This window comes from Dermochelys coriacea, chromosome 1 (genome assembly GCF_009764565.3).
Source record: "Dermochelys coriacea isolate rDerCor1 chromosome 1, rDerCor1.pri.v4, whole genome shotgun sequence".
In the NCBI taxonomy this organism is placed as follows: Eukaryota; Metazoa; Chordata; order Testudines; family Dermochelyidae; genus Dermochelys; species Dermochelys coriacea.
Genome location: NC_050068.2, coordinates 130,914,797 through 130,933,118, shown reverse-complemented (window position 1 = coordinate 130,933,118; position 18,322 = coordinate 130,914,797). Strand labels below are relative to the sequence as shown.

At 39.6% G+C, this 18,322-nt stretch overlaps 1 protein-coding gene across 2 annotated transcripts in view; it reads left to right on the top strand.

Annotated features, from left to right (window-relative positions):
• Positions 1 to 18,322, top strand: part of ANOS1 (anosmin 1) — a 162,832-nt gene that overhangs the window by 72,379 nt on the left and 72,131 nt on the right. The gene's annotated exons all lie outside the window — the stretch shown is intronic.

The window sequence follows — 18,322 nt, the reverse complement described above, 5'->3', positions numbered from 1 at the left end:
CAGGTTAGCCGTGACATTATCGGGGATACTGTTCCTGACGGCTTGTAGTCCATCTTTGTGTGGAATGTTGGTGTAGAGGGCTTCTACATCCATAATGGCTAGGATGGTGTTTTTAGGAAGATCACCAATGGATTGTAGTTTCCTCAGGAAGTAGGTGGTGTCTCGAAGAATACTGGGAGTGCTGGTAACGTAGGGCCTGAGGAGGGAGTCGACATAGCCAGACAATCCTGCTGTCAGGGTGCCAATGCCTGAGATGATGGGGTGTTAAGGATTTCCAGGTTTATGGATCTTGGGTAGCAGATAGAATACCCCAGGTCAGGGTTCTAGGGGTGTGTCTGTGCGGATTTTTTCTTTTGCTTTTTCAGGGAGTTTCTTGAGCAAATGCTGTAGTTTCTTTTGGTAACTCTCAGTGGGATCAGAGGGTAATGGCTTGTAGAAAGTGGTGTTGGAGAGCTGCCTAGTAGCCTCTTGTTCATACTCCGACCTATTCATGATGACGACAGCACCTCCTTTGTCAGCCTTTTTGATTATGATGTCAGAGTTGTTTCTGAGGCTGTGGATGGCATTGTGTTCTGCATGGCTGAGGTTATGGGGCAAGTGATGCTGCTTTTCCACAATTTCAGCATGTGCACGTCGGCGGAAGCACTCTATGTAGAAGTCCAGTCTGCTGTTTCGACCTTCAGGAGGAGTCCACCCAGAATCCTTCTTTTTGTAGTGTTGGTAGGAAGGTCTCTGTGAGTTAATATGTTGGTCAGAGGTGTGTTGGAAATATTCCTTGAGTAGGAGATGTCGAAAATAGGATTCTAGGTCACCACAGAACTGTATCATGTTCGTGGGGGTGGAGGGGCAGAAGGAGAGGCCCCGAGATAGGACAGATTCTTCTGCTGGGCTAAGATAGATAAGTTGTATAGATTAACAATATTGCTGGGTGGCTTACGGGAACCACTGTTGTGGCCCCTTGTGGCATGTAGTAGTTTAGATAGCTTAGTGTCCTTTTTCTTTTGTAGAGAAGCAAAGTGTGTGTTGTAAATGGCTTGTCTAGTTTTTGTAAAGTCCAGCCATGAGGAAGTTTGTGTGGAAGGTTGGTTCTTTATGAGAGTATCCAGTTTTGAGAGCTCATTCTTAATCTTTCCCTGTTTGCTGTAGAGGATGTTGATCAGGTGGTTCCGCAGTTTCTTTTCACATCAGCCACACTATGAGAGGCTCATTCACCTGTGCATCTACCAATGTGATATATGCCATCATGTGCCAGCAATGCCCCTCTGCCATGTACATTGGTCAAACTGGACAGTCTCTATGTAAAAGAATAAATGGACACAAATCAGACGTCAAGAATTATAACATTCAAAAACCAGTCGGAGAACACTTCAATCTCTCTGGTCACTCGATTACAGACCTGAGAGTGGCTATTCTTCAACAAAAAAACTTCAAAAACAGACTCCAACGAGAGACTGCTGAATTGGAATTAATTTGCAAACTGGATACAATTAATTTAGGCTTCAATAGAGACTGAGGATGGATGAGTCATTACACAAAGTAAAACTATTTCCCCATGTTATTTCTCCCCCCCACCCCACTCCCCACTGTTCCTCGGATATTCTTGTTAACTGCTGGAAATAGCCTACCTTGCTTGTCACCATGAAAGGTTTTCCTCCTCCCCCCCCCGCTGCTGGTGATGACTTATCTTAAGTGATCACTCTCCTTACAGTGTATGATAAACCCATTGTTTCATGTTCTCTGTGTGTGTATATCCATCTCCCCTCTGTATTTTCCACCAAATGCATCCGATGAAGTGAGCTGTAGCTCACGAAAGCTTATGCTCAAATAAATTTGTTAGTCTCTAAGGTGCCACAAGTACTCCTTTTCTTTTTGAGAATACAGACTAACACGGCTGCTACTCTGAAACCTGTCTTTATGGGATGTGCTTTATGATTGGAGGGATCAATTCATTTTAATAATATTAGAAATCAGTGGACAAGTCAAAGTACTCGACTCCCGGGCTAATCTCACTGGGTAAAGTACAACAATTCTACATATTCCACCATAACCCTCTATTTTTTTTAGATATAATATCTTCCAATTCAGTGAAATGTGTAAGAGTGCTTTTTGATTGGCCAATTAACATTGTAAAAGAATACATTAAAGCATCAATATGGGCAGCAAGGCTGAGCTGCTACTTGTGTGAAGCATTCTAAACGTATTTTCTAAAACAGCAAATAAAGATTATAAAAAAAATAGTACTGTGGCACCTTAGAGACTAACAAATTTATTTTGAGCATAAGCTTTCGTGAGCTACAGCTCACTTTATTGGATGCAGCTCATGAAAGCTTATGCTAAAATAAATTTGTTAGTCTCTAAGGTGCCACAAGTCCTCCTTTTCTTTTTGCGGATACAGACTAACATGGCTGCTACTCTGGGAAAAAACATAGTAATTTATCTTTTACTTAGCTGCATTTCTTCACTCATTACTTTTGCTGAAAGTGATATAGAAGGCTAGTCAAAAAAATTCCATGGCGGGGGGGAAAGAAACAAAGCCTGGGTTTTTGATCAGACAATTTTTTTAGAAAAAAAGATCTGCTTTCCATGGAAAATGTCAAGTTTTCATTGAAACAATGAAAGCCCGAAAACATTTTGGCTTGAAACTCAAAATTTCTGGGTTTTGGCTGAAAACTGAAATTTTTGGTTTTCTATTTTTGTAGAAAAATGACATTTGTTTTTTGTCTTCACTGAAATTTTCCTCAGGAAGAAAAACTCCTGACTAATATGGGTGAACAAGTCGTACCCCTTACCTCTATTCTTTTATTTATTGTGATGTAGAATAAATAAGAGCCCATTATCCAGGCCCTGTGCACCCATTCAGTTATTTAAAATTAGAGAAACATCTTGCTCCTCTTACCAAGCCGCAGCACATATTCAAAATACGTTGGCTACTATCTCAATCTACAGACCCTCTTTTGAAGGCCGGTGAATCAAACAGGCCCTGCATATACCATGGAAGTAATCAAATCTGGACTCTTTCAGAGCAGGAGGGGAATCCAGGGGCCTTCCGCAGTCTGCCAGTCACTCAATCTCTTATATTTATGGGGATCTAGTACCCATGCCTTTGCTGAACACAACTGTGGCATAATATCATGGGGAAATAGGGGAAATTCATTACTTATATTAAATACCATTGTCTAATGACTAGATGACATGACAATGGTCATTAACTAGCTGGTCATTAATTTATTGATAGAAGTCACATATGTACAGTATTCACACTGGTCTGTGCACTGTTAGAGATGTATTACTATGTATTATAGTAATTATGTATTATAGGAAGTTCTATGGCCTGTGTTATAGAGAAGGTGATGATAACAATGTTACCTGCTGGCCTTGGAATCAATAAATCTACTATAGGCCACTAAATGGTGTCTGCTCATGTGCAGTTGTGAATATCTGTCACCTAGCCTGTTCAGTCTTTTTCTTTTCAAAGAACATTGTCTGACCTGGACATCAGGAAAGATCAAGCTGTTTTTCTTGAGCAAACCCAAAGGCCATTCAGATGGCCTATAAAGTCATGTGCAGTACGCCTGCAGTCTGTACACATGAGCATTCTGGGAGACAGAACTGACTCCTGAAGTTCCCTGTAGGGATGGGCAGCTTCATGCTCCCCTCCATGCAGGAGTGTGCCTAAGAGACATGGCCTAACTCTAGAATAGTAGATTCATTCAGATAAAATTAAGGTTTACACTATTGTAATCATGAGCTTGTCATTTTCTTATGTGTTTTCAGGAGTTCCTAACTCTGCCATGAAATATTATGCTGATTTACTTGGCTTACGAGATCTCATCCCAGATGCAAATGTATTCATTTATTTTCATTATTGAAATAAAATGGTAAGGGTGTGGGTTTGAGAGTCTGTGTGGTGGGCCATTAGTCCATATTGTTGTCTACTTGCTATTTTGAAACCAAACATTGCTCTTCTCTTGGTGTGGAGAATCCTACACATAGTGAAATTGCAATGGATTCTGTTTCTGATGGAGTCTCTTTAGAGCCTGGGTAAGGAGGACGTCACACCCTGGTGTGCCATGGAACTGTTTTATCAAGTGTCTCCCTCCATGGCAGCAAAGAGAGGATACCGTGGGAGGTTGGTGGGGAAGGCAGATAAATAGCCAATGAATCTAATGCTGTACAGATCCACAGGCCCAAAGCTCCCAATATGAGGTGGAGGGGCATGAGATGACCCAGCTGCAATTACATCCTATAATAGTGTAGTACATAAGTGGCTGTGCAGCCACTATGCTGCCAACTGCAAGAAGCTGCCAGTTTGTAAGAAGGACTACTATCCATCCATGTATGTATTCATTCCCCACCACCACAGCCCTACCTTGTGCAAAGCCTTGTTACTGGCTTTCTGAGAGATTGGACCAATATGTGGTTTCTAAAAACCACACCTTGAGACTTGATGTCCCCACACCCCCCCTGAAAAGGTTAGTGTGAATGTACATGCTTGCTGGTATGTAGCATGTGTTGCAAGATGATAAACAAAAGTAAAAAACCAAAGCTATTTTGTGTCCCTTAACCTCTTAATTTTCTGGTAATACAGAGGCCTCCTGTCTTCCAAATGGCAAATAACAAATATCATAGAGACAATCTTAAAATATTATTCAATGCCCTTTATTTATAGACCTGTTATTTAACTAGATCTATTATTTATCATTTGGTATTTAAAACATTTAGTGTGCATGCAGAGAATAGGATATGGGTGAAGATGGACCCAGGGCTCAATCCTATAAGCCTTTGGCACACAAACATCTGTTGGACTCAATGGGAATTCTCCATACAGGGATGCTTTGCAGGATCAGGGCTCAAATGAGAAACATCATTACTGCTGATGGACTATAACTGTGAGATTTAGCTAAGTGTAGAACATTTAGTGGGTACTTTTCTTTAGGACAGTGTAGTGTATTTTCCTCCCCCTTTGCTACAACTGCATGAAGAAGCTCAGATGCCTGCTGCCAGAATGATGGTCAGGTTAAGTACCACAAACAGGCTTCACAAAGAAAGGCTTTTCAGATCCCCCACTGAAACAATCACTGCATTTTATTATGGCGTGAAATTAGAAGTGAAAAGCACTATGGCTCTTGCTATTTAGTAATGCGGAATATGTCGTTTCTGATGGCAATGGTAGTGCTGGGAGGGAAGTGGAAAGCCAGAAAAGAGAAACAAAGTAGCAGTTTAGACAAAGAAGGCCTTCTCCCCCTACCCCATCTCTGATTGTTTGGTGGTCTATAAAACCATAGTCTGAGGTGGATACGAGGCAAAAGAGCATTTTGTTGTGGCTCCAGCATTCAGACATGTATGTGTGAATTTGAAAAAGGATGTATAAGGAGAATCATCTATTATCTGAAGAGTTCACTAGTTTAGCTCATTTATAAAAGAACAACAAAAAACTTGACTTCTTTTTGAGAGAGCAGTACTAATCTGACAGACACTTTTTGAGTACCGTAGCAAGATGGTGCTTACAACAAGGCTGTGCCTGGTTATCTGAAGTTGTCTTGTAACAGATTGGATGGAGAGAAAGTGCCAGCTTGTGGAATTTTTTGTTCCTTGCCTTCTTTTGAGATTTAAAGAACAATGTTTTGTCTATGAAAATTACATGTAGATATAAGTGTCAAAATATTTAGGATTGATTTTGATTTTAAAAGTGGTCTTTGAATACTAAGGCAAATAGTAAACCAATACAAACTGAGAAAACAGCAGATGAAAAAGACAGTGTCTTAGAGTGTAAGATTGATCAAATTAGGCTCAGTGTCTTTTATGTTTGTCTAGAACCTACATGTTGGCACTACTGGGAGCTAATAATGATTACTATAAATTTTAAACTGTGTAAAACAATACCTGAAACCTTATATTATACAGATTCATACAGTTAACAGGTTTCAGAGTAGCAGCTATTAGTCTGTACCCGCAAAAAGTCTAAGGTTCCACAAGTACTCCTTTTCCAACAAATTTATTTGAGCATAAACTTTCATGAGCTACAGCTCACTTCATCGCATGCATACAGTGGAAAATACAGTGGGGAGATTTTATATACACAGAGAACATGAAACAATGGGTGTTACCTGATCACTCTCTCATTAGTGAGTATGGTAAGGTGAGCTATTACCGGCAGGAGAGGGGAGAAAAAAACCTTTTGTAGTGATGATCAAGCTGGGCCATTTCCAGCAGGTCACAAGAACTTGTGAGGAACAGTGGGGGGAGGGGAAGGGGGAACAAACATGGGGAAATAGTTTGAATTTGTGTAATGACACATCCACTCCCAGTCTTTATTCAAGCCTAATGTAATGGTGTCCAGTTTGCAAATTAATTCCAATTCAGCAGTCTCTCGTTTGAAGTCTGTTTTTGAAGTTTTTTTGTTGAAGAATTGTGACTTTTAGGTCTGAATGTTTAACATTCAAAAACTGGTCGGAGAACACTTCAGTCTTCCTGGTCACTCAGTTACAGATGGTTTAAATCTCTTACAAAAATCAATGAAGCTTGATTCATCCTGCACAAGTAAATCCTAATTAAAGTAGGATCTTGTAATGGCAGTGATCACAGTAGTATCTGAGATCCTACTGAGGCTATCAAGATTATACTAGTGTGTTTTTTAATTTAATCACTTCTTTTTTCTTTCCTTCTCTCTTTTTAATCCATTTCTTTGCTCTGTTTTTTTTGCCATCACTTTTTCCTCCTATTCCCCCTTCTCTCTCCTTTGTTTCTAATGTAACTGTGGAAAAGCTAAATCATAGAAGTGAGATTTATCTGTCATCCTGAAGACAGTGAGATTTGTGGTCATTCTGATCTCTTCCAATAATGGAATCCAGAGATTTGGCCCCATTGCGGAGAATGCTCTACTTCCCAGTCTGACAAGTTGCATACTTGAGGATGACTGACTGCTTCATAGTTCATAAGGAATATAGCTGTTGGGGGAAGTCCTCATGAGGTGCTCTCTGAGATATCTTGGACCAATTCAGTGGAGATTTTAGAGGATTAACACTGAGAACTTGAATTTGAACCTCTGTTATATGTGAAGCCAGTGGAGCACCAAGATATGCTCTCAGTAACTAGTGTCGCTGGGGAGGAAGATTGCTGTATTCTTGACTAACAGAAGTTATTTTGATGTTGGAGTGCTCATATCTAGGTTTAGTAACTTGCAATACTTCAGCCTGGAGGTCACAAAGACATAGAGCACTGTGACTAGGTCCATGTTTGAGTTGGGACTATATCTGTTGGCTAATCAGACATGGACAAAAGTGTTTGTAGCATCTGTCACTATCTTTGTGTCCAGCAGGAAGATAGTGAAGCTGCAGACTGGTTAGATCATCTGGGGACAGACCCCTTCAATGGAGGGAAAGGTGATGGTGGTTGCTAGGACTTCAAGTTGTTTCCCCTCTACTCATCCACATCACCTACCTCTTGCCCAAATCGAACATCAACCAGCTTCTTTTCATCCAAGTGCTTATTTCACCCAGTCAGGAGGATAGTTGGTAGAGCTATTTGTGTAAGAGGTAAACAAAAGGTAGAACTAGGTATAATCTCTGTATTACAGGTGTTTGAGACCATGGCATCATAGCTTGATAGTGGTATTTATACTCAAGCTCTATAAAATCTTTCAGAAACTTCAGAACTATAACATGTCATGTAACAAAATCACCAAACTTACAAGTTTTTATTATTTCAGAATTATAAAACAAGCAAAAAACACCACAACCTTAAAATCTTCCTCAAGACAATTTGGCTTGGTATATAGTACATTTACTGTTCAAGACTCTTTATGCAGCAGCTACACCTATAAACTATTCAGTATTTCTGAGGATCAACTTGCCAATTTTAAGATGCTATAAAGAACAAAACTGAAATAAATCTATACCCCAAATACAGTGTGTATATGCCCCCAAATGGTAGATCAACAGAACTGTATGCAAGGGCAGCTCAAAATATCACTTATCTTTTGAACTGGAAGAAGTTATAAGAGTATTGGCTTCAGTTCACTCATTTGTCAACAAGCCTACCACACTATCCACAAATTGATTGATTTTGGTATTTGTCAGGGCTGCATTAGTATTTTTGGAGCCAATTTTGTGCTGACATAGCTGAGCATGATTTGATTTGGCAACAAAGACTGGAAACATGGAAATGCTCCTCAAATTTATTCTTTTGTCCTTTCAGACATGTAGTACTACTGGGAAAGTTTGATCTAACAGACAACTAACCTACACAGATATCGAGATGTCAGTGTTAAGTTATTTTCACTCTAAACAGATATGGTATTAAGCAGTTGTGCTGCCGTAATATGATGTTGTGCTTCCTTCTCGTTCTCCCACTTGAAATAGGAATCTTTCTAAATATTTTCTGTTCAAAGAATTCCTTCATTGACAACAATATTGATGCCACTCACCATCAGTAAATCAAAACATGTGCCTGTGCAGACCTTCTGCTCCATGTAATCTTTTGTTTAATTTTGGGTGCAGTGTGGGATACAGTGGGCTCCTTACCGCAAAGACTGTGTACTTCACAGCAAGCTTGACCTAAATGTTGCATCATGGCTCTTGGGCTTTGCATCACTCCAGTAAAGCAGGCAGACATGCTGTGGCAACTTCAGATACTTTTTTAAAATGTTGGGTTTTAGGGGATTAATATAATCCGAACAGTCATCTTCCCAAACCTTTGAAGCAGAGACACCACCCCCCATCACTCCTTTAATTAAACAAAACGAATCCAAAGCCTCCCTCTGAAAAACTACCTTGTGTTCTTAAAGACCTGTGCATCTTCTGTGATTCATTTTATGACCCCCCCACCCAAACCTCCTCCGTTTTATATTCTAGTGTAGATCTTCAGGTCATTATACATTCTCTCCTTTTTTACATGCTTTGAGCAGTGAAATAGTTGAAAATGTTGGCATTTTAACTATCATCATTGGCATCTGAGTTAGCACTCATTCAAATGAATGGGGCAGTTCAGACCTCGGAGCTAATGGTTAAGACTCCATTGGAAACTCAGACTTCTTTGCATCAGATATATTCAGTAGTTAGTTTTTGAAAAAAAAATCATTAGCAAAACACTTAAATAAAGAAGGCAAAGAATCTGGACACCAGTTCAGGGGTATGCCCATGTGCCTCAGCTAATTTCTTCCTCAGAGAAGATTAATGAACACTTAAGGAAACAGTACAGTACAATATTCCTCTGTTATTTAAGTTGGTATTATATTCAAATTATGTTATGTTGCTAGTATAATTTAAATTTTCAATGTGTTGCAGAACTTTTTATTGAAAATTTTTATAACTGTTATAGAAAATGTTAGCAAAGCTGGAGGCTTTTCATGATTTGGTATGAGACACTTGGGAGTTTTGATTTCTGGGTGTAGAAAGCAGATTGTATTTGTGGAATGATCAAACTGGATGTTAAATAGTGAAATAGATAAAGCACATTTTATTTGAAAATGGTAGTATCAGAGTTAGCACCACACTGAGATGAATGGGGAAGTTCACACCTCTCAAAACTACTGTTTCAGATTCTCACCAGATAAAGGAAGGCATTACTTCATTGGTTTATGCTCATTTCACATTTGGGAGATTGCTTTTGAAACCTTTTTTCAGAAGAAGGCTTGTTTTTTGTGTGCAGAGATTGCAGCAAGGAAGGGATCATCAATCAAATTGTTTACGTACAGAATTGGAGAACATGCGAAGCCTGACTTATAACCAACTGAGAATCGGTTAAGCAAACAGTCACTGTTGCATATGGAGTCAAAGTAAATCTTCAAGAGTTCTCATAGGGAGGTCTTCACAACCTTTCTTTTAGGGGTATAGCAAATGCTGCCAGGAAGTATGCTTTTCATTACACCTGCTTTTGCCTACACAGACTTAATGCCTTCAGCAGCTGCTGCTTGGTTGTATACCCACCCTCATCTCATAATGCTGCACTGTCATAAGAGTCGTAACTTAATCCTCAGTTATCTAAAGCCTCACTACATGACTATTAAATTTTGGCTGAGAAGTGGGGTGAGGCTGTTGTGCCTAGTAGAAATTAGTAGCCTTGCAGATTAGCAAAGTGATAATTAGCTAGATTCTACTTAGCATTAATATTTCAATTTTCATATTAATCCTGTTAAAGAAAAGCACACTTTATTAGATCTAAATAAACCAGATGGAAATGATCTCAGAGGAGAGTACTATTATTGGGTCACTAAACTTTTTCTCAAAGATTAAATATTGCCATATCAATAAAAACAAAATATAGACTGTCTCTAGATGGTAAGCTCTTTGGGTCAAATAAGAGAGATGTAAAATAGACAGTTCATTGGGAAGGGAAAAGGAAATTACTAGGATTTAAAACATAATATTATTAACTCACTGCTTATGGGCAGCACAGATCTGAGTCTGTATTTGTCGATATAGTCTGCTTGTTCACTAGGTGCCTTTTGAGCTGGTAGGGTACTAAATAGGATTCTTGTGTGCTTAAACAAAGATCCTACTATCTCACAAGAAAGGTGCATAGGTTTGTTGTTGTTGCCCCTTTTAAATCCAAGCAGCTAGTCAAAGATTGGGGCCCGTGGGATGTTCCAGTTGGAAGCAGAAATTGATGATGGGGGTCTGATATTTTCTTTGATGCAATCTTGGCTGTACAAAGTTCTACTTCTCCAACTGTAGCAGGAACAAGAAACGGGATAGCTTCTTTGAATATAGCCCTAAGCCTCATTAGCCAGCACCAGACACCAAAGTTTTGTCTATAACCTCAGTTTGATGAGCAAACATTTTTTCCGTGTAACATATACAACTCAAGCCAGGTGTTTGTGTTAACAGAGTTAAAGGAGGGATGATACTCGTATTGAAGGCTGGTAGAAAGGGATGATTATTGCTTCCTCTTAATTCATGGCTATAGCCTGATAACATATTAATCCTTTTCTTGATAGGTATAAGTCTTAGAATTTAAACCTGTGTGTGACATTTTCGGATCCACCCAGACCAGTACGAGATTCCGTCACCAGCTGCCCTGTAACTTTGGGGTCCTTTGTGCTATACAGTCATGGTTGAATTTCCCTAACGCCAATAGCCAGCCCAAGGTTTCACCCTGGCTGCCACCAGCCTAGTTACTCTTTGGAGGGTGACATCAACAGCCCTTCTAGCTCTGAGTCTCCCCAAATCTGTCCTTCCCGAGTCTTAACTACCAGTTGTTCCCCTCTGGCTCATCACCCCCAGGATGTGAAACCAGCCCCCCAAGTATGACTGTCACTTTGGTGTACACACTCCAGTTTGCACACCAGAGACCTGCTTGGGATAAAACTAAACAAAAAATTTATTTAACAGAAAAAAACAGATTCACAGATGAAACAATAAGGGGAAAGCAAACACATCCAAATTACACAGAAAATTAATATAAACACTCAACCTCAGGCTTTACACTTTTATAATAGAGAAAATTCCATTTCTAATAAGAGTTACCTATGGCATTAAAACAGTGTACCCAGAATATAGAAAGGATCCAGTGTTCATGGACAGCCTCCCACCTGGAAACTGGCCCCCCAATTCTATATTCACTTCAATTCAAACCCCTTTTATTTTGAAAGGTTTTTTTTTCTTCAGTCACTATAGTTATTCCAAGTGGAAAAAACTCCCTCCTTTCTTAGGATATGTCTACACTTCAATGAAAGTCCAGTGTTTGAACTCAGACTCAAACCTAACCCCCTTCTACACACAAACGGTGGTAACACAAGGCTCTAGCCCAGGGTGCCAGGACTGCATGAGGGTAGAGGGCCTGAGCCAGCATTAAGCTGGGAGCCAGAGTTCAAACTGCTTTGCAGTGTAGACATGGTTCCATTGGAGTAATTCTCCAGGAGTGTGCCAAAAGTATTTCAAAAAAAGAAAAGGAGTACTTGTGGCACCTTAGAGACTAACAAATTTATTAGAGCATAAGCTGAAGTGAGCTGTAGCTCACAAAAGCTTATGCTCTAATAAATTTGTTAGTCTCTAAGGTGCCACAAGTACTCCTTTTCTTTTTGCAAATGCAGACTAACACGGCTGCTACTCTGAAACCTGTCAAAAGTATTTCACAATCCGATGGGCTGACTTTCTTTGTTCTCTGGTCAGTCAAGTTTGGTAGATAGTCAAGTTTTCCCACACTGCACCATGAACAATGGGTTACAGTGGCCACATTTTGGCAGCGGGCTAGTAAGTCTGGGATGGGGTGGTTGGACTTAGGTTCACATAATGCAGTGTACCTGCTGGAACCCCAGGTTGGGACTCAGAATTCAACAGTTCCTAACCTGGGGTTACAAATGCATGTACACATTCAAGCCCTAGGTTAACAAACCCAGGGTCTGCTAACTCGAGTTCTCCTAACCCTAGGCTTACATTGCACTGCAGAGGTACCCTTAGTTTTCGACGACTGCAGTTTTCTTTTCCATTTCAAACTGTTCCCATTTACTTTGATAATTCTGCGTTGTTGTTGTTTGTTGTTTTTCCCTAGGCTGGACAATGGCTAGATGCTTGAATCCAGTCTTGTCTGGCTGGGGAGATAGCTCCTCCCTCCCTGATTGTTTCACCATCCTCTTTTGAAGCCATGCTGAATATGCACCACAGTTAGAATTACAGTTGTCTGTATATATACATTCATGTCTGTATACCATAACCTGTATACATATCTCATAATAACTATTAAGTTCAGTGCATGAAAAGCTGTCATAAAAGATCTTACTTGATATTCCTTACAGTAAAATAACAGTGTGCAATTAGTTTAACTGCTTATTTTGGGGGAGTTAAACCGTCTGTTCTTTCCTTGAGGTGTCTGGACCCTGGCTGTCACACTGAATTTCCTAAGTGAAGAAGTGCCAGTGCAGACTTCTTGTAGCTGAAATACAGCAGTACACCTAGTTTGTTTTTTTTTAAATAAAGTGCTAAGATTAAAAAGTAGTCTTTTTAGCACTTTTAATTTCTTCCTGGTTTTTCCATGAGGGAAAAAAATGGTTCTTATTTCCTGGTAGGCGTCCTCACCTTCCTTGCATTTCCTCCTGGTTGGATTTTTTTTTCCAGCTTTTTTTTTTTTTTAAGGACCATCCATCTGAGGGGAAGGCTTCACTGAAAAGATGTGTTGTACACCTTAATGCATCCGATGAAGTGAGCTGTAGCTCACGAAAGCTTATGCTCTAATAAATTTGTTAGTCGCTAAGGTGCCACAAGTATTCCTTTTCTTTTAATGAACACTGTCATTCTTTGATTGCGTCTGATCACTCTGGCAAGGAATTCTATGGTTGGGATCCCGCCACCAAAAATAGTCTAGTCTCAGTGCCAGATAGTCACAACCTACATCTTTTCAGAGACTTTGTCCCTGTGGAATGTAGGTGTCTTACAGGTGGATGACAATTTTGGAGTTATTTAGTTCCCAGTTCATTGCAATATTTCTAATACAATACCCTAGAGGCGTGGAAATGGGTACGATAACTGATGCTAGAAAAGGGAGTTATGCTTAAGCAGCATTCTTGGCATAACTATTTTACTCAGTTACCTCTATGGGACAAAGAAAAGGAGTACTTGTGGCACCTTAGAGACAAACACATTTATTTGAGCATAAGCTTTCGTGAGCTACAGCTCACTTCATTGGATGCATTTGGTGTAGCTCACGAAAGCTTATGCTCTAATAAATTTGTTAGTCTCTAAGGTGCCACAAGTACTCCTTTTCTTTTTGCGAATACAGACTAACACGGCCGCTACTCTGAAACCTGTCTCTATGGGACAGTAAGAAGTACTACAAATAGAAAATGAAGACTTTCCCCCCCTAAAGTAACTAATAGACTGTCATTTAAAAATATACATAATACCAGAAAAGACTTGCAATATACTATGTGTGAGAGTTTCAAAAGCTCTGTTGGCTTAATTTTGTTCCCACTGAAGTCACAAAGGGCTTATAGCTGGGTGAGAAATGGTTTTCCAGTCCATGAGAATTTTTGAGATTTCAAAAATTTTCCCCATCCCAAAGCAGGATGAAAAGTCAAAATCTCGAAACATTTTATGAATTGATAATCGGGGAAAAAAAAGTGAGATCAGGCTACTTGAAATGTTTTGATGATTTTGAAATATTTTGTTTTTGATTTAGACTTTAAAAATATTAAACTTTTTTAGTATAAATTATCTACAATTTTAAAATAAAGTGCTTTTGAATCGAAAAATGAAACTTTGTTTTTCAAATGCCAAAATGGGATGCTTCAACAACTTTAAAACTATTAAAAAATTATTGGGTGATTCATCATGAACATTTTTGACAAATAACTATTTTCCACCCAAAAACATTTAGCTGGAAAATTCCCAAAACCCAGAAATAAGCCAATGCTAAGTAAGCACTTCTGAAAATCCCTTCCCTAAAGCTCCTCGGAGCTCAGATCAAGTGTAAGTAGTCTCTCGGCTTATCAAAGGCTGTGATCAAGTGTCTTGATGTTTTTGGACTTTTGGCCCTGAGATGAAAACCTTGTCTGTGTCTCTTGGACCGTGAAGTACAAAAAATATCTAAGTATTATAGGCCATACTTTTTGTATGTATATTTGTATTTATTCATATTTAAAAACTCTGCACCAAAGACATTCTTTTTGTAGTGAAGAGTGTCCCCATCATAATTTTAAAAACACAATAAAAGGATTGCAAAACAAAACTGAAGAATGCAGCAGTAATTCATACAACTCAACCAGTGCAAAGAGCTTAACATTATTCCTGATTATACATAGTCATCATTGACATAGTTTATACCTACATTGATTTTTCAAATAAGATACTGAGATCATTTCAGTTATCATTTAAAGCAGGTACTTTGTTGAAACATGGCAATTGTTTAACAGTGCACAGCAACACTGTAAAATAGATTAGAACAGGAAAGGCCGAATTAAACTACAGCAGATTTTAACATAGGCATAGTGCAGTTATCCAAAATGGAATTTGGCAAGGCCAGCAGGTTAACACCTTTCCTCTTATGAAGAATACTAGTGGGCCTCTAATGACCACAGGGGGTTTGGGCCTCAGTTTTATCTCTCATCCAAAACATAGCCCCCTCCAGCAGCACAATGTGCCCAACATCATGCTGGAATTTGGTTCAGTAGTAACTCAGAGGGAACAGTGCCATCTACTGACTGAATCATCAGAACCACTTCCTGCAGCAGCTTGGTATGTGTTGGTGGTCTGTCGTCCAAGTACTGCACTTAGCTGAGAGCTGGTGATATTGTTACAGGTGACTTTTTTCTCCTTTACAAGTAAAATAGTTAAAATCAGCAGAAAACTGTTTCCCTGCATAAATTTTGCCTTATCCTGGAATAATTTTCAGAATCCTTTTACAGACACACATTTACAATAATCTGGAAAACCAGGAAGTGTTTATCTGCTGGATAGATTATTTTCCCCATGAGTGTTGTAGGCCTTTCTTTGAAATTCTTTGTATTGGCCAGAAGAATTGTTTGTTCTCCTCCCCACCATGAAATCTGGTCTGAAGTCCACTAAAATCAACGGAAAGACTCCAAATGACATCAGTGCACTTTGGATCGGGCCCTTGGTGACTTTTAGCAAAATCTTTGAAATGTGTCATCCGGACTTTTAATTTCAAGACACACATACTTTGTTCAGATATTTTCTGAAGGGTTGGACATAAAAAGCAAATATTGCCTACCACTGCTAGTGGCAATGGGTTGACTTTATTTAAATATTCAACATGACGTATTTTATATCTTACAGTATCTTCCTGCCTAGGCATTATTAATTGAGGGCTTGATCTTACAAGACTTTCATTTGCCAAAATTCCTGTTTTTTAGGGGTGAATCCTCAGCTGAGTGTCTAGCCTGATTGGATGGACTAGTCATGGAGAAGATGTGTGTGGGAGGAGAAATTTTCATGCTTTCATTTATATTAATAATTTAAGCCCCACTTTAGGCACTTCAACGTATGTGGATCAGGATCACTCTGTTGCAGAACATACACAGATAAACAGCCTATTTTTGTAGTGTTCTGCAGAGCACCGCTGTTGCCACAGGGAGGAGAAAAGGGAGACCTTTATTTAAATATAATAAATAAAATGCAGTTCAGAAGAGTATTTGTAATTTAAACTGAAATAGAATGCCTTAATAGAAACTAACACAGGTTGGCCACTATGAGACACATTGATTCCTGTCATGAGAAAATTCACAGGAGACAGAGAGAGAGAGAGAAACAGAGAGAAATATCTGCACTGTTCTCCTCCCTGAGATTTGCCCCTGAACATTGCCTTTAAAGGAGTAAGGTTTGCCCTCCCTACAAACAGCACATGAGATCTCAGGGATGGTCTCTGTGGTTAATGACCTGGACTGAAATACAAGAGAGCTGGGTTCAAATCCTAACTTTGGACTTCCCATGTGACTTTGGTACCTCAGTTTCTCACTTGTAAAATGGCAATATCAACACTTACTTACCTCTTGGTGGTGTTACGAGGCTAAATACACATTCATTAATGTTAGTGAGACACTCCTTTGCTATGGTGATGGGGGCTACATAACTGCCTATACAAAGAGTATCCTAAATCCTGGGTTATCAGCAGTAGGCCAGGCCCATCTGCACTTTGTCTCTCTGCTCCTGGCAACTCCTTCCCCAGTACCCAGGTAATACAACTCAATTGAAGCCGCAGAGTCATGGCTTCTTGTGCCATCAGCTACTCCCCTCTCAGGCTGATCCTCATGTTGGAGAGGACCTGAGTCAGGCCTCCCAATCTGCTCCTTGCCACTGTCCCATCTCCCCTGGCTAAATGGAGGAGCAGTGCCTTCCTTTCATGTGGGAGGAGTATGAGGCATATGTGGAAGATCTTTTTTGTATGTAGATAGGGGACCCAGTCAGGTCTGGTGTTATTTACTAATAAAAGCTTTATGTGGCTCTGCAGTAACCAAGCAAGAATTAGGAAAAGGTATAGGGTCATTGAAGTCAATGGCAGAGCTCCTATAGAGTTAGGATTTCACCCATAGTGTCTTCTCTCATATACCATTGTAAATCAAGACTAACTTGATCAAAGCCAGTTGAGGGTTGTAAAAATGGTGTGAGAGCAGAATCAGGCTCAGATGTATGGCACTTATAGCACAGAAGCAAGAAAACTCTGGAGTTCATTAAACTGACAGAGTTTAGTGAAAGCTTTTAAAAAGTAGCAGTCTAATTATGCTAAAGTGTATCTTGTGGTTATTAAACTGCCAGAAGCTGGGATTAAAACTCCAAAATAGGAAATGGGGGATAGCTATATTTCATTATTGTAGCCCCTGTGACTAATACTTTTATGATTTTTTTCCCCCACCAAATTCACAGCTCTCTTTCACTAATAGGGAAAAAAGCCAAATCTTGTTTCAGTGCATTTAGTTTTTTACCATGGCACATATGTACAGTTATGCTTAGATATAGGTTATATGTTTATGTTCATTTCTAAACTGTGTAGATGCACATGGTCCTATGAAAGCCACTCTATTCAGTCCCATCTGGCACTGGCCACTGTCTGAGACAGGATACTGTGGCTAATGGACCATTGGTCTGACCCAGTGTGGCCATTTTCATGTTCTTATGATAAATTCTTGATTCTAAAACAAAATGCAATATGTATTTAAGGAATACATGTGATTTTAATGCTAAACTGTACACAAGGGCCTTATTCTCCAGTGTAGATAAGCAGCTTTCCCCTGTGGCCAGGGACAATATATGGAATTTACTTTCAGCTCTATTAGTATTTTCCAAGATCTTCTGACTTAAAAATAATAATAATAAAAAACACCCCCAAAATAAGGAAGTCTAGATTTTAGAAAGTGGCAAATCTTTTCCCTTCTCCATGGCAATAGAGGGCCCCAGACAGCCTGGCACTAGTTTTGCTCTGGTGTGCGTGTGGGTCAGGGTTGGGGATTCTGTGCTGTGGATCTGCGCATCCTGCATGCCATGGTACTAAGCTCACTGTATATACCTATATAGTGGAGTTTGAAGGTGAAGAAGCAGTGGTTTGGGATTGATGAATCTGCTACTACATAACCTTTAGGCCTTGTCTCTCACAAATACATAAGAACAGAGGTGAAAGCTCTGCTACCGCTAATCCATGGTCTCAGGAGGCAGGATTTCTTCTCCTCCCAGCTTGGCAGAGCCCATATGCCAGCCTACTTACTAGGTTAAGCACAGGAGACAAGAGTTAGTTTGCAAGAGCACATCAGACAATAACTGTTGTCTTTAGGCTCCATGGAGCAATCCGGTGGCATGGTGTTAACTGTTATCAGTATCCAGGTTCAACACAGAAATTAAGGGGATGGTACATACACAGCCAAGGATACTGTCTAGTACAA